This window comes from Dermacentor silvarum, chromosome 7, assembly GCF_013339745.2.
Source record: "Dermacentor silvarum isolate Dsil-2018 chromosome 7, BIME_Dsil_1.4, whole genome shotgun sequence".
Lineage (NCBI taxonomy): Eukaryota > Metazoa > Arthropoda > Arachnida > Ixodida > Ixodidae > Dermacentor > Dermacentor silvarum.
Genome location: NC_051160.1, coordinates 110,823,322 through 110,846,658, shown reverse-complemented (window position 1 = coordinate 110,846,658; position 23,337 = coordinate 110,823,322). Strand labels below are relative to the sequence as shown.

Below are 23,337 nucleotides of genomic sequence, written 5' to 3'. Positions count from 1 at the left end.
GCTACAATTTGTAAATTGCAATATGGGCCATCAGGTAATTAGTTATAAACTTAATTAGTGAGCGTCTGTTAATTATTCGATTATGCATTTCAATTTCTTGTGCAAGTAATGTCCGCCTCTTCGAGTAGACCAGCTCATGAACTAGAATTGTGTTATCTGCCACAGGCAACCTTTAGGAATTTTTTAAAGTGTTAGCTGAAACACCCTGTATGTGTGTGTATGTGTGTGGTATAGTACATAGTCATAGTTAAATGCCAATGAATATGTCTTCTTCCTGGCTGTTCAGATTTCCAGATCTTATCTTTCACAGCCTCATGGAAAACATACAAGCTGGGTTTTAATGTATTATGCATACATACCTCATGCAGCATGGCAGGTTCTGGTCGCACAACATTGGCCACTTGCTGTGATGTCCTCACTGCACACATTCTCCTGAAATCCAGAAACCAATAACCTTGTGATTTTTCATCACCACAGCATCATAATTATTTAAATGTGTGTAGGCCACAGACTCGTTAGCATTAGCACATGAAATTGCCATTGCCCTTAGATAATTAACAAAGTTCTTTTTGAACACTTTTCTAGAGTGTCGAACAATACCTGAAATTAAACATAACCTAAGCTGCTACCTTCCTTGTCACTGACCCAAAATGCATAGATCTGGACCGAAAAGTAAGCAGCATGCTTGTGAGCAGGTATGTGAACATATGTCTGGACTAGAAAAAAAGGTTGGTTAGGAGCGGGAATGTAAGAATGATCCAGCACAAGAGGTATGAGAAACGTGAAACACTGACTTCATTTCGTGGATAACCTGAAGTATGCACATTTTACTAAATTCAAAGCAAACTTACACCATACTTGAAGTTTTAAATCGTGTAAAAATTTGTATAACACTACATGGTGCTCTTAATCTGAAATTCATAAGGTTATCTTGCTGGCCAAAATATTGCAGCACATCTTTTCCCTCATGTGCATGTGCAGAGCACTACATGCTATCACTACTATTGAGAACTAGTCGAAGTCCTAGAAACATGTACTCATTATACTATTGCACTTTGCTGCACTGGAAGAAAACACCAGCTGTTCGCATAGGTCAAAATGTTCAGGAATGTACTGACTCATACTTGCTCTACACTTATTTTACTAGCATAGTAGGGTGCTAGTGAGTGATGAAGGGTGCGAGGATGCAAGTATGAATGGGAGTGTCAACAAATTTGAGGGGACGTATGAACAGCAGTGAGTGCTAATAAACGAGACTACGAATGAAATTTAGTAACACTAAGTTTCAGTGAATGCGAGTATGAAAATAGGTGGTGGTTCGCAAGTGTGAGTGAGTGCAATGCGAGCGAGTGCCAGTGAGTGGTTGTGGATGCAAGAATTAGCATTACTGGGCACCAATAAGTGCCAATTAAAGTGACTGTGTATGCTATAAATGCAAAGCGAACAAGTGTAAGTGCACATGAGTGTGAGTGAGTGCAAGCCTCCGAGAATATTGGTGAGCAAGTATGAGCGAGTATCCGCTTATTCTGCCTATGGCTGTTTAGAGCAAAGGAGATATAATAATCTATGAGTGTCATGTCCAAAGGCCAGGCAATGAGAAAGCGATATAAAGGGATCCAGATGTTTTGAAAACCTCGAGTCCATCAATATACACATAAATCTATACATGAGCAGTGTTGAATTCTGGTCCCATTGGATTGTGGCTGACAACGCTGACGATTTGGTTTTCTGACCTTGTGCTCTGTGGCAGACTGTTGCAGCCGCTGAACCACTGTGGTGGGCAGAACTTCCATAATATTGAATGGGAAGTAAGAGCTAGTGCTTCAAGCACTTTTTTTAGCCTGTGTCGTGCATTTTTTGTCCCTTGCTGTTAGTACTGTTAGCTTACCAGCTCAAATTAGCTCAACTTACCATCCTGCTAATTATACTGCTACTGCTTTAAAACATAAGTATTAATCAAAGATTACACACTATTTCATGCACTGTGAGAGCTTTTTCTCGGAAAAGAATTAAAATGATTTTGCAGTGAAAGTTCTATTCAAGCAATGTCGCTGAGGAATCTACACTGCAGACAGATTCGATGCATTACGCAACAATGCTACCTAGTGCTCACAAGTGATACAGAGGCTAGATTTTACACGAGCAGTAATGTGCAAACAAGCAAAGAAAAGCTTATCTGCAGCAACTAGTGCAGCAACTGACAAAATGCAATTCAAAATCATGAAATTTTGCTCCCCATAGAATACCACCATGGCATATTACATACCTGTCAAGGCAGCCTTACTCTATGAAGCTCTTCCTTCACTGCCTGCACAATGGAGGCCTCCATGGAATCTGCAAGGTGCAGATTCACATAAGCGCAATCAGAATTGTTGGATCTACACCCCACATGAAGCACAATCAATTCTACTGACTAGCATAATCTAAAAGCTTACTATGCCTCAGCATGCAAGTTAAGATGCCTCAGCACACTTGTGTGAGGAAACACAGAACACTGAAAAAATAAATTCCAAAAGAAGGGGACACAGTCATTTACAAATAAAACATTGCTTACTCAGCCTCTCTTCAAACAAATTTTGGAGTTTCATGTTTTGCTGCCACTCTTCAAATCGTCGCTGCTCTGAAGTTCGCAGCTTGCTTTGCAGCGCCAAGATCTTACTTTCCGCTTTCTTCAGCAGTTTTCGGGGCACTAACTCGTCGTCGTCACTGCCCGAGTCGGAACCTTTCCCCATTATTTTCTGAAATATGCGGCCCATCCTCAGTTTTTTAGCAGTTTCAGTCCGGTGCCTTTCTGCTTTCTTCAGCAGTTTTCGGGGCACTAACTCGTCGTCGTCACTGCCCGAGTCGGAACCTTTCCCCATTATTTTCTGAAATATGCGGCCCATCCTCAGTTTTTTAGCAGTTTCAGTCCGGTGCCTTTCTTCTTTTGTTGTTGCATCCTAGTATTGTAAATGGCAAGAGAAAAATGAAGTTGCATATCTGTTTCAGCAAATAATTGTTAAAGCATTATTGTCATTATTATTACCTGAAGGGTTGGCTTCTGCCTGTGGCGATATGCCTGACCAGTTTCTTCAAACATATCCATTGGCACAGGCTTATGCTGCTTTGTCATCCGAGCAATTAAGTCAGCTTTGTTGCCTGAAGGTTAATTAAAGAAAAATGCTCATTACGATAAAATGTGGCATTTGCAATGGTCATCAAGGTTACCGATTAAAAAGCAAGAAAAAAATAATAAGACACAGGTAGAGACATTCTGGAGGTGCTAAATATAACTGAGGAACTCCACAAGTCATATAGAAAAGGAATAAAAGTAACAACCGGAAGCAATAAGTGCCCAAAACAAGCGCACCCCAGCTTAGGCATTTTGTTGGTTCACATCCCACATGTTTCTTAACAAACGTTTCCTGCAGGGGCGTCTGCGTCAGCAGGCGTTTGGTGTGTTGCGACAGCACGTACCCGAGCACACGAGGGTTGGACTCTCCCGCGTGTAGCCGTGCGCAGCTTAGCCGTGGCCGGGGAAAAGAGAATCCTGGGGGTTGAGCCGATGCTGGGTGTTTGGACCTTTATGGCCCCTCGGCGGAGGCAACACATCTCTTTGGCCTCCGTTTCACGTAGACGGCACCCCTGGACTGACCCACCTGGGGGAAATCGGCAGTCGCCTTTTCCTGTCCCCTTCTTCAATCTTTTGTCTTTTTCTCTCACTTTTCTATCTGTCCTGTCTTCTACTCACTTCTCACTTCCGAATTTCTGGGCGGCAAGGGTTAACCCTGTGTGAGTAGCCAACCTAGGCTATTTCACATTCGGTTATAGGGGTGACGTACAGCTGGCGTCTGCAGGGCCTGTGTTTACAGGCACTGCAGCGTCCCCTAGTAGGACTCCATGAGGGGTGGCTGGCGTTTCTGCCGAAACAAGAACATTCGCATGGCTAGTTCTTTTCCCACGCTTTCTGATCACCCCCAAAAGAGGGGGCACATCGAAGAAGTATTTATATTTTTTGGCCACCAAATTGAGAACTTTCCACGATACCACGTGGTACATAGCGAGAAAACTGACAAGTCCGTGAGAGTGATCTCACCCTTTATTGTTGGAAAGACTGACACAGACTATAGGACCAGGTTACAAGGCGACGAAGATGGCCAGCGCTGACCTCCTTCTGGAACTCCGCGATAAGAAACAACATGACAAACTACAGAATCTAGTGTCGTTTGGAGATTTTACTGTGACTGTGACCCCGCACTGCACCAAATGAACACCACCCGCGGTGTTATTTCTGATGACGACATGTTGGAGCTCACTGAAGATGAACTTCTGGAAGGACTTAAACAACAAAATGTTTGGCTGTAAAACGAATCAAGATGAGGTGCGATGGTAAGGAGATTCAAACAAAACACATAATTCTTACTTTTGGTTCAAGTGTTCTACCTGAGATCATTGAGGCCGGATACGTCAAAATACGTGTCAGGCCATACGTGCCAAACCCGCTCCGATGCTTCAAGTGCTAAAGATTCGGCCACAGCTCGCAGAACTGTCGAGCCCGACTGACATGTGCTAAATGTAGTGCCCTGGAACAGACATTCATGTGAAAACTCGCTCCGCTGTTTGAACTGTGATGGGGAGCACGCCGCATACTCGCGGTCCTGCCCATCCTGGAGGAAAGAAAATGAAATTCTAACTATAAAGAAGATGAAATTTTAACTATAAAAGTTAAACAGAATATTTCATTTTAAGAGGCACGAAGGCGGGTGACCTACCTGTCTAACACCAGCTTTGCCGATGTGGCGCGTCAGGGGGCAGCGTCACAACGGCCTCTGGCTGCTGTCCGGCCCACATGTAGTGAGCCGGCGGTGACGCCATCTGTCCTCTCGGCGGCTGCGGCTACCACTGCTCCGCCATCTCACAAGAAGGGGCCATTGACCTCCGGGCTGGTGGCCTCAAAGGTCTCGTTCATCGAGACGAGGCCCTCACGTCAAACACTGCGCTCTTGCGAGTGCGTGTCCAGTGCCTCGCAAGCGCCAATGGACACAACAACTGGTCAGACGGCGCCGCCAGTACCTAAGGAGCTCCGCGAATCTCGCGATCGCTCCAGAAAAGAAAAAAACCCACATCACAGGGCCCAACAAGGGCTCTGTAAGCTAATTTACAGTCCCTTTACACACAGCACAAACCTCTTTTTCAATATGAACACGCAAATATTGCAATGAAACGTTAGGGGGCTTCTCCATAACCTCGATGACGTTAAAGAGCTCCTTCATAAATATAGTTCAAGGCTGCTGTGTGTCTCCAGGGGACGCATCTGAAATCAGCAAACACAAACTTTCTAAGGCAATACGCCGTTTTTCGCAGAGACCGTGATGACGCTCCGCTTCGTCGGATGGTGTCGCTATAATTGTCGATAAAGGCGTTGCCTGTCAGCAATTAAACCTCCGAACTTCCCTTCAAGCGGTTGCTGCCCGAGCAGTACTGTTTGGTAAACTAGTCACGATAAGTTCGATTTACATCCCCCCTTGCTTTCAACTTTCCAAGACACAGGTTCAAAATTATATAAATGAACTTCCACTGCCATACATATGTGCATTTAAATCTCCGACAACTAACACTTTGTGGGGAGACTCGTTGCAATGCCCCCGCAGGGGTGTCTGCGTCAGCAGGCGTTTGGTGTGTTGCGTTACCACGGACCCGAGCACACGAGGGTTGAACCCACGTGCGCTTAACCGTGCACGGCTTAGCCGTGTCCGGGGAAAAGGAGATCCTGGGTTCAGAGCCGATGCCAGGTGTTTGGACCTTTACGGCCCCTCAGCGGAGGCAACACGCCCCTTTAGCCTCTGCTTCATGTAGACGGCACCCCCGGACTGACCTACCCAGGGGAAACTGGTAGTTGTCCTTTCCTATCTCTCTCTACCCTCATCTTCGTCTTTCCCTTCCACTTTTAATCTGTCCTGTCCTCTCATCTTTTCCATTCACTTCGACTTTTCCTGGCGGCAAGGGTTAACCTGGTGTGGCTGTCCTGCCTTGGGTATACCATATTGAGTTATAGTAACGGCATACAGCTGGCGCTGTGCAGACTTGTTTTCGTGTTCTGCCACGTCCCCTTGTTGGGCTCCGTGGTGGGTGGCAGACGCCGTTGCCGAATAAATAATTTCTTTCCATGGGATCCTCGAACCCTCTCTCAACCGATTGTGCCTCGAAAAGGGTACGCACCGACGCAACCTCGCTATTCTCGCCCAAAAACAGTTTCCCAAAATTTCACGTCCTTCACTGTGAACAATCATCTACAAAAGCTAGAGTAATTCCACCATTTTTTGTGGCCAAGTGCCTAAAAGAGACCATTGGAACTGGTTATAAGGTAACAAAGATGGCTAGTGGAAATTTGCTCCTCGAACTAAAACACAAGGAACAATACAACAGACTCGCACACCTCGTAGCCTTTGGTAACATCCCTGTTTCTGTGAGCGCACATCGAACTATGAATACAGTCAAAGGCGTAGTATCAGATGAACACTTAATGGCATTGATTGTGATGCGCTGCACATGGACTTGGTCCTTCCATCCATCCAGGAGTTCTTCATTCAAACGGAATGACAACGAAATCCCAACAAAGCCTATAATACTCACTTTCAGTTCAACTGCATTACCCTCCCCGCAGGGGCGTCTGCGCAAGCAGGCGTTTGGTGAGTTGCGCCACCACGTACCCGAGCACACGAGGGTTGGACCCTCCCGCGTGTAGCCGTGCGCGGCTTAGCCGTGTCCGGGGAAAAGAGGATCCTGGGGGTTGAGCCAATGCCGGGTGTTTGGACCTTTATGGCCCCCCGGCGGAGGCAACACACCTCTTTGGCCTCTGCTTCACGTAGACGGCACCCCCGAACTGACCCACCCGGGGGAAATCGGCAGTCGCCTTTTCCTGTTCTTCTCTTCAATCTTCGTCTTTCTCCCTCACTTTTAATCTTTCCTGTCTCCTTTTCTCTTCCATTTACTTCCAACATTCCTGGCGGCGAGGGTTAACCTTGTGTGGGTAGCCAACCTTGGATATTCCATATTTGGTTATAGTGGTGGCGTACAGTTGGCGTTTGCAGGACCTGTCCTTTACAGATTCTGCAGCTTCCCCTTGTTGGGCTCCATGGTGGGTGGCTGGCGCCACCGCCGAAACAAATTCCGCATACATGGATAGTTCCTTTCCCGCACTTCCTGATCGCCGCCAGAAACGGGGGCGCACCGAAGCATTTCAATATTTTGGCCAAAAAACAGAAAATTTTCCACGCTTTCACATTATTCATAGCGAGAAGCCAGACAAGAGCGTAAGAGTTGCATCACCTTTCCTCGTTGCGAAATGTTTGACCGAGACCATAGGACCAGGCTACAAGGCTACAAAGTTGGCAAGTGGAGACCTCCTGCTGGAACTCCGCGACAAAAAACAACATGAAAAGTTACATACCCTAGTGTCTTTTGGCGAAATACCGATAACAGTCACCCCGCACCGCACGATGAACACCACTCGTGGTGTCGTCTCAGATGGTGACCTCATGGACCTAACCGAAGCTGAACTTCTAGAAGGCTGGAAAGATGAAAATGTGATCAATGTAAAACGAATTAAGATGAGACGAGATGGCAAAGAGATCCAAACGAAACACCTTATTCTCACATTCGGTACAAGTGTTCTGCCCGAGAGCATAGAGACAGGATACATCAAGATCAAAGGCAGGCCCTACATTCCGAATCCTCTCCGTTGTTTTAAGTGTCAAAGATTTGGCCACAGTTCGCAGAACTGTCGTGGCCGCCTCACCTGTGCAAAATGTGCCCACGAACATGCATCCGAATCCTGTGAAAACAAACTGCAATGTGTGAACTGCGACGGCGAGCATGCCGCATACTCGCGGTCCTGCCCGTTGTGGAAGAAGGAAAAAGAAATCGTTACAATCAAGGTCAAAGAAAATATTTCGTTCAAAGAGGCACGAAGGCGGGTATCATACCTGCCAAAGAACACCTTTGCCGAAGTGGCGCGTCAGGGGGCAGCGTCGCAACGGCTTCCGGCGGCTGTCCGGCTCACACACAGTGAGCCGGCAGTGACGCCATCCGCCCCCTCTGCGGCTGCAGCTAGCGCTGCTCCGCCAACTCACAAGGGGCCATCGACCTCTGGGCTGGTGGCCTCCAGGGCCTCGTCCCTCGAGGCGAGGCCTTACCGTCAAACGAACCGCTCGCAAGAGCGCGTGTCCAGCGCCTCGCAACAGGCGATGGACACAACAACCGCCCAGACGGCGCCGTCAGCGCCTAAGGAGCCGCGAGAATCTCGCGATCGCTCCAAAAAAGAAAAAGCCCGCATCACAGGGCCCGACAAGGGCTCTTTAAGTTAAGTTAGTCTCCTAAACGCACAGCACACAAAACACTTTCAACATGAATACACAAATAATACAATGGAACGTCAGAGGACTCCTACACAACCTCGATGACGTCAAAGAAATCCTACACAGGTTTAATCCTAAGGTGCTGTGTGTTCAAGAGACACACCTTAAACCTACACAATCAAACTTTCTCTGACGATACGCCATTTTTCGTAAGGACCGCGATGACACAGTCTTGTCTTCCGGTGGTGTGGCTATTGTGGTCGACAGAGGTATTGCCTGCCGGGAACTAAAACTTCGTACGCCCCTAGAGGCAGTTGCTGTCCGAGGGGTGTTTGACGAGCTGGTCACTGTCAGCTCTATATACATCCCTCCCAATTATCAACTACATAAAACCGAATTCCAAAACTACATAAATGAACTTCCGGAGCCATACATAGTTGTCGGGGATTTCAATGCACATAACACTTTGTGGGGAGACTCGCGTTGCGATGTGAGAGGTCGCCTATTTAAAAATTTTCTGTTTTCTTCAGGCGCATCATTACTTAACAAGAAAGAGCCTACGTATTACAGCGTTACACATAACACATATTCATCCATTGACTTAAGTATAGCATCGAGTACACTAATGCCATACCTGGAGTGGTCCGTTCTCAAGAACCCCTTTGGGAGCGACCACTTTCCAATTATGCTAGGCTTAACAGAACAAGATAGATGCTTGCCACATGTTCCTTGATGGAAGGTTGACTCGGCTAACTGGGAACTTTTCTGACAAATAACATATTTAGGCCGTGATGACATTCCCTCTTTTAACATAGATGATGCTGTGGCGTATATAACAGGTTTTATCATTGACGCTGCTGAAAGGTGCATACAACAAACTAATGGACTGGCTAATAAACGTCGCCTGCCTTGGTGAAATGATGAATGCCAAAAGCACGTAAAAAGCAAAACAAAGCCTGGGGATAGTTTCGCAACTCCCCAACAGCTTAAAACCTGATAAATTTTAAACAAGCTAAGTCACAGGGCAGAAGAACGCGTCAACGTGCAAAGAGAGAGAGTTGGGAAACGTACATTTCCAGTATAAATTATAGGCCGGGAGTCACATCCTCTAGCCTTAGTAAGTAGCCAAGGTGATAGCCTGGAAGACCAGGCGGATTGTTTAGGTGAACACTTTGAATATGTATCAAGTGAATCGCATTATACAGAAACTTCCCTGAAGTTCAAAGAATGCGAAGAGCGGCAGCCTCTTAACCGCAAAGGTTCTTCGAGTGAGGCTTACAATCAACCATTTAGCTTAGCCGAACTTAAAGCATCTCTCGCTTGTAACAACTCGGCGCCAGGTGGCGATCGTATCATGTACGAAATGATTAGGTACTTACACCCCGAAACACTGACAACACTCCTGTCTCTTTTTAATGCCATGTGGGTGGCTGGCTGTATTCCGTCCTCATGGAAAGAAGCCAAAGTCATCCAGGTACTTAAACAAGGCAAAGACCCGTCCTTAGCCAGTAGCTACAGGCCAATAGCTCTAACAAGTTGCCTGTGCAAGCTGTATGAGAAAATGATAAACCGGCGTTTAATCAGTTTCCTAGAAAATAACAAAACACTAGACCCCTTCCAGTGTGGCTTCCGAGAAGGTAGATCGACAATAGACCACCTTGTTCGCATCGAGGCAAACATCAGAGATGCGTTTATTCATAAACAGTTTTTACTTTCTGTATTTATAGATTTAGAGAAAGCGTACGACACGACATGGCGCTTCGGAATTCTGCGAGATCTTTCTGGGATGGGGGTCCGCGGAAATATGTTAAACACAGTCGAAAGCTACTTGTCTAACCGCACGTTTCGCGTAAGAGTTGGCAATGTTTTATCTAGAACATTCATCCAGGAGGCTGGCGTGCCGCAAGGGGGTGTACTTAGTTGCACACTCTTCATTGTAAAAATGAACTCCCTGCATACAGTCATTCCACGCAGCATGTTTTATTCTGTGTATGTGGATGACGTACAGGTAGGTTTCAAATCATGTAACATGGCTATCTGTGAACGACAGGTGCAGCTTGGATTACACAAATTGCCTAAATGGGCAGATGTAAATGGGTTCAAAATAAATGCACAGAAAAGTACATGCATACTCTTCTAAAACAAAAGAGGCGTGACACCGGTGCCAAATCTCACGATAAATCGAGAGAAACTATCCATGAGCAGTGAACACAAATTCCTGGGCATAATTCTGGACTCTAAGCTTACATTTATCCCCCATCTTAAATATCTGAAGACAAAGTGTGTGAAGACTATGAACCTTTTAAAAATTCTCTCGCACACAACATGGGGTAGTGATCGAAAATGCCTCCTAAACTTGTACAATAGTCTTGTCCGCTCATGCCTTGATTACGGAGCTATAATTTATAAATCTACACAGGTATCGCGCTCGTACACTGGGTATTTAGATAAATATACGCTGAACAGCTTGCAAAAAAGAAAAAGAAAGAAAACAGGGGGGAAACCGCAAGAAGACGAGCTGCGCTTATGCGTGGCAGCAAGTGCGCAAGTAGAACAAGTAATAAAACGAAAAAACGGTGTTCAATGCACAACAGTTCACGAGAAGAGGTACTACGTACTGCTCGCGCTATGCCTACCATTCTGTATGATTCCGATGTAACTACCAGAAACTTTAGAGGCCGAACCGAAGAGACAACAATGTCGCTTTCTTCGACAACGCATTACTGTGGCGGCGGACGTCACAGCTATCCACGGAATGAAATTTTAACGACTGTAAGGCGGCAGACGTCGATCGAACTCCACAATGCCAAGTGCATTAAAAATACTAGACTCCGTTCAACATTTAGGTATCCGCCTCGCGACCGGTGCTTTCCGAACAAGCCCGATCCAGAGCCTCTATGTAGAGTCGAACCAGTGGTCACTCTATTTGGAGCCCTCATATAGCGGTTTCACGTATTTTCTGACAGTACAAGCAAACAATGAACATCCTTCTTATTCCACCATAAACGATATGACCGCTGCTACACTCTTCCATAACGGACCTGCAGCGAGGAAACCATTCTCTTTACGTGTAAGGAATCTTAGTGAGCAAATGGGTGTTCCAGTGCTTGAACATCGACCTATGGCTCCTGCTAAACTGTTACCGCCGTGGCAGTGGCAGATGATAGAGTGTGACGCATCGTTTCGTAGAGGTCACGACACTCCAGAGGCACACATTAAAATGCATTTCCTAGAGTTTCAATCCAAGTACTCGTGTACAGAGTTTTACACAGACGCTTCTAGATCACATGCCGGGGTTTCTTATGCAGCCGTCGGCCCATCTTTCTCGGAATCCGGTGTACTCCACCTGGAAACAAGTATCTTTACGGCTGAGGCCTATGCACTATTGTCGGCTGTGAATCATATAATGAAAACAAAACTTCAAAAAACAGTTATATTTAGACTCTCTAAGCGTTGTGAAAGCCCTGATGCCACTCTGCAAACACAAAAATCCTGTACTCATTGAGCTCTATTCCACTCTATGCGGAGAGTATATAGCAAACCAGCATGTAATAATATGCTAGGTGCCGAGCCATAGAGGCATTGAGGGTAATGTGCGAGCAGACCAAATGGCGACATCAGCTACATCACACACTTGTAATCATACAATAGCTGTTCCTGTAACAGACTTGAAACCTTTCTTGCGAAAGAAACTGCGAAGCCACTGGCAACGCTTGTGGGACGCTGAAACAAATAACAAACTTCACATGATTAAACCACAGTTAGGTTTCTGGCCCTCAGCTACGAAAACACGACGAATTGACGTCATATTCTGCCGTCTCAGAATAGGGCACACGTACAGCACCCACAATTTTTTGCTAACTGGTGATGAACCACCAACCTGTAGTAGACGTGGTGAGAGGCTGACCGTCCTCCACGTCCTGCTGGAGTGTCTGGAAGCTGAAACAGAGAGAAGAAAACATTTTCCTGTGGCATACCACTATCATATCCCTCTTCATCCCATGATGTTTATTGGTGAAAAACCACTTTTTAATGCCAATGCAATCCTCGGCTTTTTGAACGATGTTGTGCTACATGTTATTAGCCCAATAAGTTCGTAGCGCATCCTCTCTCTAGAGGACGCCGCTGTGATATTTTTTCATAGCACATGCCTCCAGGCCCTTTGTGGTTCAAGGGCTCTGTCTAGGCAGTTGTGCTTCTTAAATATTTTAAATATCATGTCATTCTTTCTCAATGCATTCTTCATTGCATAGTACACCTCATTAGTCATTGCCATGATTTTAGTACATGTATATTTTACGCACTTTAGAGCGATTATTTTTAGGCCCCTTTACAGCCACGCCTCATCTACTTCTCAGAATTCATCGCTCCACTGCAAACTTACAAACACTGGCATGGCGCTCTTTGGCCATACTTGGCCCTTGCACTATGAAAGACCATACATCATCAAACAGGATACATTGTCTGCCAGGTAAAGCTTGAAAGACAACTGAAAATTGAATTACGTAATCATGCAAGCGTACTTACTATATATCAGGTCACACATTGTCAGCGATGAGAACTTTTTTCCTTTTTGTCCGATCCAACTATAGTAAACAGCCACTTCCTGGGTCATGAGGGCTTCAAGAATGCGGCGGGTAGACAAACTAACATTTATCCCTCCTTAGGCAGCGAGTTACCGCATCTGCAATTTACAAGGTTTCATACCATTAATAGGAATGCCAGCAGTTCAGATAACACTAAGCAATTGTTTTATAGCAGGTCAATTTTCAAGCAACCTACTGATTGAAAGCGAGTTTCAGGCTTCAGTGCAAGGTTCAGTAAAACATAATCCACATTTTGTACCAAACAGCATGCAACAAGTTTCTAGCATGGTACTATGCTCTTCACAGGTGTTTTAAACCTCAGACATTGGTGCTTAGTATTTCACAAAAAGATAAAATTCAATGCAATTATAAATGACAGACATAGCAGTTGTTTTATTACATTTATGCACTAAAGAAGCCCTACAATGGCACTGTAACAAACCTCGAACACCAGTGGACCACTATAAAGCACAAAAAAACCTGAATTCTCGTGCTTTCCAGCGATCTTTGTCAGGTAGGCCTCTTGAACATCTGTTGAAGTCAGATGGTACAAAAAGAGAAAGCTCAGTTTGCTTGGATGATATCTGATTTTGTGTAGAGGCCCCTTGTCTAATCTGCTTTGGATCTCGAAACCACAGCAGAAGCAGTTTTCGCATGACTCCTAGGCACAAAATTATGCATATAATCCAGTGGCACATTTTTCATTAAGTTAACTGGCAACTCCTCAAGAACTGTATTGCCAATATGGCGTTGCTCTTGAAATTGGCCTCGAAATGTGATGTTGGTGCGCAGGCTCCCACTTTTTGCTGGAAAGCACACTCTCCCTTCACTGTAGAGGGCTTTCACAGTGCATTTCGCTCAGCTGTAGTACCCAGAGTGGTTTCTTACATTGAGGATAAATGCTCTTGCAGGTGCATCACAGATGATGGTATTTATTCTGACATGTATAACCTGTGCGCCGGAACAGAGGCCAGAGCTAACGACTTCCTTAACTTCATTATAACAAATTGACGAAAAAACTCCTTTGCATCATCTGGTTTTCTCTCGCCAAAGAAGATACCCACAACAAATAGGTCATGAGCTTCGATTTCTTTCTCATGTCAAAGTATCGTCCAAAATTGATTCCTCGAGCTCTTTGCCAGGGGGAGCCCATCAACATGAAAATTGAGATCAAGCTCCAACGGTACATTCTTTGCTATTTCTAGCAGCTCAACCCTCCGAGATTGCGCTTTGTTCAGAGCACGGTGGTTGAGAGCCTGTGCCATGTGTTTCCGACTCTTTCTGCATGCAGCTGCTATAGCAAAGCCTAGGAAAACATGAGGAAAAGGCCGGTTGGAAGCGAAAAAACGTAAAGAAAACGTCTCTGAGGAATTCTCCAATAGTGCGTAAGCATTCCCTACTGAAAGTTTCTATATATATAGGACCCGTACATACGATGTTATTGGATACGAGTTGTGTATCATGCGGGTGATATGGGGGCATATGGGCGATATGGGGGCATATGGGTGATATGGGGGCATTCGAGCGATATAGGAATGCTTTTTTTGCGGGAGGTAGGACCAATGTGGAATATGAAGCAATGTGTGCTTTAATTATGTTTCATGAATACAGAAGACTGTAGATGTGTGTGAAAAGCATTGTGCACCATATGGAACAAAAACGATGTTTAAATTGTTTCCCGCTGAACACTTTATTCAAATCGTTGAGCATTTCTGCAATGAACCTATTCATCTTTCTTGGTCGGTCTGTTGGTATGTCGGAGGCCTTGTTGCCGACGTAGGCTGCAAAACCATCTGTTGAGAAACAGGAACAAACATGAAGCAAGTTTTAAATATCTGTAAGTTGCTCATCTATGAAATAAAGTCTAATAAACCTAACGTATTTTGGAATATTATACTCATTCACAACAGCCTGGAGCTTTTCAGGCGTCAGTGCCTTCCGTGGTGGTGCCAGCTTTTCTTGCTTGAGGAAGCGCCGACAGGGTGCTCCTGTGAGGCTCCTATTCCTCGAGTATGGAAGAGTAATGTTCAGACTCAATTGTTTATTTATTATTAAAATAAAATCGTTCTTAATGTGGGTGATCGAACACATTTACTGCATAAGTAAGCTAAGCTAAATAAAAATTGTATTAACACAGTTCATTCAAGGTATGCTACATAGAACCATGTGTCACATTCAATAATGCTGGCCTTCAGAACATTTAATTGAATAATGCAAAGCCTTCAGAATATTTAATTGCCTGATTATCAAGGGAACATTAAACAAATGCTTACTACACTAACACATTTTAATTACTGAATGAATCCAGAAATGAAGTGCAGAAGCTGCAATTACCATGATCTCGCGATTGATTAGTGTTCGCAGCAGCAAGCACCTCGTGACTTCCTTCATAATGAGCCACAGTACAAAACTGCCACACCTTCATCTGAGACGTGCTTCACTATAGCGTGCACATCCCAATTATTTTTTTGCCAGTGAGCTGGTTAGAAACAGATTGCGCGTCCATTTCAATGTAGCCGGCAGAGTGGGTGTGTGCTTGGTATGCCTTGGTTTGCAAGTTATAGGCATACCAATTTACTTGGTATGCCTATGTTTACAAGTTTATACGACCGATAAAACTACTATGTTTACGTCCTATAGCTGTCCACTAATTTACTATAGCAATCGATGCTTCGCCTTTCAGGCAAAACTGTGATTTATTTAACAAAATTCTCATCTCTGCATTGAAGCACAAAAGTAACCACCCACCTATTTCGTCCCACACTTTAGGAAATAATATCTCAAAATTGGTGTCATCATGGAAGTTAATTTCAAGTGGATGCGTCTTTCAAGCTCGGCGGCTACAATTCGTAAATTGCAATATGTGCCGTGAAGTAATTCATTAGGAAGTTAATTAGCAGTTGTTTTTGTTAATTAGTTCAATATGCGTTTCGATTTCTCGTGCAAGTATGTCCGCCTCTGAACAATCCAGCTCAAGAACGAGAATTATATCTGCCACAGGTGATTTTTAAAAATTCCATAAATCTTAAAAATGATCCCCCCATATACAGCCGTCGTCTGCTGGGCGGCAGACGGCGACGCGCAGTGGACAACAAGCAGACGACGAGGGGAGCGGCGGCACGTATGCAATGCCTACTGGTGATATTAGTTGTTGACTTCAAAAAATTTTTTCTCGCTTCAAACAAAATTTACTCAAATAAAAATTTCTAAATCACAAGCTAAAAGGCCGGTGCACATATTGAGCTATCTGACATATTTTTATCTGGAGGGCCTCAAGGAATAAATGTGGCATGAATTTCGCAAAAAAAATCCACTTTTTGCAAACTTTGGAGGTGTTTTTCTAAAAAAATATATGCCTTAAGAATTTGAAATTATTTTAGCATACACTGTAGCAACATGCTAAAAGAAAGAAAGAATATTGTAGTTGAAAAACTTGCGAAGTTTATGTGAAAAAAAATTCTGAAAACACATTTCTTGCTTTTTTACTGAGCCAAATAAACGCGATAAATTTTAAAATGCATTCAGTTATCACATTATATGAAAGAAGGATGCCCCTAGAATGCTCTATAATAAACTTTGTTATTACAGCTAGTTTCAGCCTTGAATAACCCCTTCAGGTGCGAATTAAGAAAAACTGCGGAGAAAATTATAACTCTATTCAAAAGGTACTTTATTAAACAGCCAGAAAACAAAAAAAATTCCTACAATTGTTTTTTGTCCATATCAAAAACTTCTGTTGCGTGCACAATTGTGCACATAGCGCCTCAATGGCGACCTTTAGCTTTTGTCTAGGAGTAAGGCTTTACGGTTAGAAACTGCTTGTTTCGGGTAATTTGTTTGTGCAAATAAAACATTTTTCGGAAACAGTCGAGTGCTACGACACATGATTTCAGATTTTGGTGTGAAATTCGTAAAAACAGTCGTTTGCAGCAGACAAGCAAAGAAAGACTTCACACTTGCGGCAGCAAACTCGGGACCTCGAAGTGCATCCATAGTTCTTGCATCGTTGAGCAAAGTTTGTAGCGACGTGCCTTGGCCAGTGGTTGATGCCGTCATATCTTGTGGAGTTTGTGGGCATTGGGGTCGAGTTGTGTGCTTTCCAGGAATTACTTGGCCTCACAGCGCTGCTCGGCCGTCCCCTCTTGGGCCGCTCGCTTTTGTTGATTGCGATGAGACTGCGGGCTACATCGGTTTGGAAGGCCATTACATCTTTCATGTCCTTCTTGGAGATGCCTTCTTCCTTTGCGTCCCGAATGTACTCTATCCAGCCATTGCAAATGGCAAATGTTACGAAGTGTGAGATTACACGGACTGGCCACTTCTTCGTCTTGGCTTTGAGGGGGTACAAAGACATTAAAAAATCTCATTTGTCCACACCCCCCATGAAGCTATTGTATTGTGAAATGACTTCCGGGCAGTCAATTTCGACATGTTGTTTCAGTGACTCACTCCACCTTTTCACCTTTGACAACTCTCCGATGCCAGTGATTGTCGACACCATGTTCACCAGACCGTTGTCGTGCCATCTAACTATTACAATATCTCCTTCCTCGCTGACCTTCCTATCGTAGCTACCGCGCCCTGTCTGCTTTAGTTCCTTGTCGCTTTTCAAGGGGCATCCGAGGAGACGGTTCGATCGGATGGTGCCACTTGCTAAAATTCCAAGCTCTTTCAGTTCCCGCAAGAGGGGCACAGAGGAAAAATAGTTATCCATGTAAACCCTGATGTTGTGCCCATGTGGAGCATGCTCTACAAGTCGCATCACAACAGAACCCCCTAGGCCGAGGTGGAAATGGTTCTCACTTACACCCGTGCCTTTCCCCTGGTAAATTTCCAGGTCGTGGGCCAACCCGTCAGCACTACAGCGAACAAAGACTTTAATCCCTTCCGGGTTGGGCTTCCCTTTCACAAATTGCTTCGCAACAACCCTTCCCGTAAACGGAATAATTTGCTCATCAATGCTTTGATCTGGCAACGGTACAAGCTTGAGACATTGGGTTTGTATTGCACTGATTATTGGTCTTACTTTCCAAAATTTGTCAGGTGTAGGGTCCCTCGGACTGTTAACGTCCGTCACATGGAGCATGGCCCTTAGTTTGAAAAACCGCTTGCATGACATTGTGTCAGCAATAGTGGGAACTTTTGTATCCTCTTGCCAATACATCCGTATTCTTGGGTGCTTCAGGACTGCCATTCGCATCATTATTCCGAAGAATACCTTCATTTCATCAGCTGTGGTCTGCAGCTCAACTCCTTCTTGTTGCAAAGCATAAATGTTAGTAAACTTGGCTAGCTCGCTCAACATGTCCGCTGGAAAATACTTCAGAAAGTACTCAAGAGGCTCTGCACCTTCAGTCACCAAGAAGCGACTACTCTGCTAATCAGTGCTTGTAGGTCTAAAATCCTTGTCAATCCACTTCACTTCTGCTTTCTTTTTGCGTTTAGGTTGAGGTGGCTCGGGTGGCGCGGGCTCTTCCTCACTGTCCTCGTGAGCAATACCTGATGCCGGTCGTTCGCTCTCTTGAGGCTGTGTTAGTGCGGATTACAAAAACAAACCAGAATTAGACAATGAATAGTATTGCTGCAGAATTTTCGAGAAACAGACACTTACTGTTATTTCTACAGTCTCATCCAGCTCATCGTCCGAGAAGTCGCCATCCGACACATTTCCATTGGCAATTTTTAGCAAAAATTGCTCAGCTGAGGACGTTCCTACTTTTCTTCGTGAGCGGGAGTGATCTTCGAGACCTACAAGGCGCAAAGCACGCGCTACGAATCAGTACAACACGCATAAGTTGCGTGAGCAACTTCCGTATTTTTATCGGCATTGAGGCACGGTGCGCACGTTTGTGTACGCTTATACATTTGTCTCCTTAACACGAGCCTCGCTCCAGCTAAGGTAAATTAAATATTATCAGCAAACGTCAGAAGCCTAAATGAGCAACTCACAATGAAAATTATTTGCTATTAAAAACATATGATGGCAAAATTAAGAGACTTGTAGAGGGTACTCACGTGCCGACCCGTAAAACGCGGAGGCGTCCATCTTGAATGCTTGTTTGAGCTTGAGCTTCGCCATCCAAAACGAGATGGCGCTAGGTGTTCACGTGCGAAGTGTCTACGAAACTGCGGAAGGCACCCAAATTCCCCACCGACGCTTTCACTCGCAGCGGCGGGCGATTCAAATTTGCGTACACTAACGTAGCCACCGCCGCTGAAGGGGATAAAAAAAATTTACCTCCAACCAACTATTGCTTCTTTGCGGAAACTTCAAATAGCGCTCACGTGGTCAAAAAATTTTTTTTCAACCAAAATACTTTGGTCAAACCTTATTCACACAATAGCCATCTAGCCCTATTTTTTTCAAGAAAATCAACGATGGTCGGTTTTGGGGCTTGGACATTTCGCGTGGAATGACCCAATTGCATTTTTTCTTAAGCAGTGTCAGCCCTCTTCACTGAGTGTACTTGCCATTGTGGGCTGCTGTGAACCCATGCAATTGCTCACACGCCAATTAATGCTCTCTGCTTCATGCACAACTTTGTGTAGTAAACTTCCTTTGCAAATGCACTGCCTAAAACAAGTGCAGATGCTCTGGCAGAAATAACCTACTCATATTTTGTTAGCTCTGCAGTAGTCTTTCCATCACATAACATCCAGTGGGCTGCGATATGACACCTTCCCCTAGAACACTTATGGTGAACCCCACACCAGCTCTGAGATCACCTGTGAGCAATGATGAATGAGCTTGTCACATATGACATTAAGTACATTGCTTTTTCTAAACTGAAATAGTCTCCATTACAATCATCATCCACCATATCTGGTGTGCTCTGGTGCCAGTTTGCTGCATGCATGCCTGCTAGAATACAGCAACATTTCTTCAGGCCTAGTCTTCAGCCTGATTGGCAGTCTTTTTGTTTGCTCATTTACACATTGCTACAGGCCACCCAACCACAGTCTAAGATTTTAGCTACTAAGTACTTCACAAAATATTTAGTTACGTTTTACCTATTAGTAGAGTGTACATTAAAAATTGGGGCCACATTTAGGGTAAAGGCATCATCCACATAAGAGAATACATGGTTAAGGCATTTTGTCTATTTCAGCCATGCAAAATTTTTTCTACCTAAAGTATAAACCGCATGCACGGGATTTTGCGTGCGAGAGCAACAAGCGACGCGATGGAGATGGCTGTCATGTTCGCTCGTCGCCTACAAGTCCTACCGCATACGAGCGACGACTCCCCGATGTTGCCGGTATGAGGGCAGCAAATACTCGCCGAAACTGGCGTGACGCGTGCTTTAATAATTTAAGTTCATGTGTTTTTGCGGAAAGAGCAGCATAAATATTTCTAAAGGCTTTGCACTATGTTATTATCCTTGCACGTATCAAAATCTAGTCGTTTTCTCGTTCCATGCGACAATCGGTAGTACTTGGCTGATGTATATCCAGTTCCAGTAATAGCACTTCCGGGCAATGAGCGAGGAATTCTAGATTTTTAGAACCGAGCGACAAGAACGAGCGATCTGTTCACGCGACGGCCCGTTTCGTCGCTCAAAGCCGTCGCTGTCGCAAACAAAATCGCTCATGCGGTTTGGGCTTTATGGTTTTAATAGGACGTAAAACAAAGCAGCATTAAACTGGGATAGAAAAAAGCATCTCTTGTAACTAAGTTTATTCAAAGCAGAGAGGGTCCCTTTTACAGAGTAAATGCCAGCGTGTGCAAATGTATCTGTGCACTGCGATCACACTACTAATATGAGATTGAAAAAATGCTCGCCTATCCAAAAAAAATAAATAGTTGATGTTCATTGCTGCACATAGCCACAGATGTATCACTGGTACAAATGTCCTGTGTCTTTTTAATGTAATATATGCCTCCGCTAACTCATTTGCCTCTCTGCTGTGAATAAGCTTAGCTGCAAGTCATACTGTTTCCTGTCCTGGTCTTCACTTTGTTCTTGTCATGTAGCACCATAATGAGTATAAACTAGCTCAGCAACAAAAAGCTATATGTTTTTACCTCTTCATGAATGCCGCTAGTGCTGCTGGTGCCTTCATTTTCCTGTAGAAAAGGTTCTACAGCTGCACTCCTTCGATGGGCTGGCTGGCTGAACCATGTTTCTAGAGAACAGCAAATGTGCAAAACATAGACATCAAATTTTGAAAGTACATGGCCAACACAGCCACATTTCCGCTGTACCATGTATCAAAACAAAAAAAATTTAATTTTGGGGGTTTACCTTATACCACAACGTCCTCCAATCATGTTACATAATAAAACAATTGTGTACTCCGCCTACTTCACCCATGCTGGAATGCAGCCATCACGGCCGAGATCCAACCTGCGACCTTGTTTTCAGCAGCATCAGCATAACGCCATAACAACTGAACTACCAAGGTTATTAAGACACAGTACGATGGACCTCTCCCTGTTTGCAAACATTGTGACGTAACTGTGCGAGCCCCTTCCATCGTCCGCACCTTTGAAACAGGCGCTGGTTGGCAAAAAACGCGAAAACACAATAATTGCAGTGATTTGCCATTTGGGCGTTCCCATGGTGAAATGTATACAAGCAGCTTCGGCAGTGTCAAAACATGCTAGGAGCCGATTTTAGTAATACCTTTCAATCGATACTTATGCGCAGATTTTCTTCCTTTTCTTGTTTTTTCTGCACACATCGCACATGGCACCGAGATACATGTGCTCACTAATCAGCGCATTTCATCAATTCTCCCCTGTTCAAGAATTACGGGTCCCGATGTTATATCGCCGCCTCATAACTATGTCTGGCCCTATTACATGCTACACGCGTTCAGTATCGCAAGCGAGATGTATTGCAAATCGCATTGTATACCACACACACGCAAAGATGAGCCAATATCGTTGCTTTTTTCGCCACACAACCCATCACTGACCACCATGTGCTTCACGTTCTTGTGTAAAAAAATCACTGACCACCATGTGCTTCAGTAAAAAAGGCCAGCATCCCCAGGTTTTATCACTGCTTAACACATGCCGATGTTCTCCGGCACAGAATACTGCTAATCTGACTGGCAAGAGAATTGTGAAGGTTCACGTAAAAATGAAAAACAAAACATGCGTACATGTGGCGCCCTCCTTCACCAAGCATTGTACGACTACACCATGCAGAAAGCCGGCGGTGGCTGTGTTTTGCCAACCAGGGTCACTGCATGTGCGCTGGTGCTGGCACAGTGTAACATACCCCAGGAGAGGTCTATAGAAACCTCTACAGACTGCAGTATATCAATATAAACTGCTAGATTTAAGAAATTAGAAGGCATCAACATGCATAAAGCTGCCGAAGTAAAAACATGCAAGATATGTGTAACCATACCACTCATCGAATATCAGAGGCGCTATGAGCAGAGGAATCAGGCGCTATGACCACCTCTGATGAATATTTAAGAAATCACAATGAGTTGAGGAATACTTATAACTTGTCAAGTTTGTTGCACAGCAGATCTTGCAGCTTCCCATTTCGCTGCTCCAACGCTTCTAGTTTATCTTGGAGCTTCCTGACTTTTCTGCGAAGCTCACAATTCAGTTCTTGCTCCTTCCTGAGTAACCTCCTCTCCACAAGCTCTTTATCAGAGCTGTCCCAACTACTGCTCCTCTTTTTTGGATTCCCCTGTTGCTGCTGTACGTTTTTGCTTCTTCTTCGGGGTCGTGAAAATATACACATTAACTCATTATTAGTATTGCTCTGCATCGCTCAACAGGGCGGTTTCAAATAAGCATAAATTATTAGATGATCCTTACTTTCAAGTAATACCTACTTCAATAATAAAGTTGTGGGTACTGCGACTTGTTTCAGTAATGAGTACCTATGCAGCCATACATATGCATTTATTCACACCTCACATTACATAGACAGATGTGCGTCCATGGCAGCTCTCAAAAACAAAACTCGCGCAACACTTCCATACAAAGACAGTATCCAAGCGATTCGTAAGGTCCTTACGTCAAAATGGCAACAGGAATGGAACTCGTGCATAAACAACAAGTTACATGTGACTAAACCCCTGCTTGGCGAATGGAAATCATGCAGTCACCAAGAGCGGTTCTATGAGGTAATCTTATGTCGACTTCGAATTGGGCACACGCATCTAACACACAATTTTCTACTTCGAAAAGAAAACCCACCAACTTGCGAGAAGTGCCATGAACCACTTACTGTAATGCAAATTATTATGACATGTCCACATACCGAAACACAGACGGAAACTTTTACAAAATCTAGATAACTTGCATATACCTCTACACCCATCCTTACTATTAGGAGACGACCCGCTAGTGCCATTCACGGAGTTATTCAACTTTTTAGATGAAACTGGTTATTTACATCAACTATAAAGTAACACAGCGTTTACTGCCCTAACATTGTTTT

The 23,337-nt window shown here is 44.4% G+C and overlaps 1 protein-coding gene across 1 annotated transcript in view; it reads right to left on the bottom strand.

The window, feature by feature from the left end:
* LOC119459075 (uncharacterized) overlaps window positions 1-23,337 on the bottom strand; it is a 46,719-nt gene that overhangs the window by 14,615 nt on the left and 8,767 nt on the right. The gene's annotated exons all lie outside the window — the stretch shown is intronic.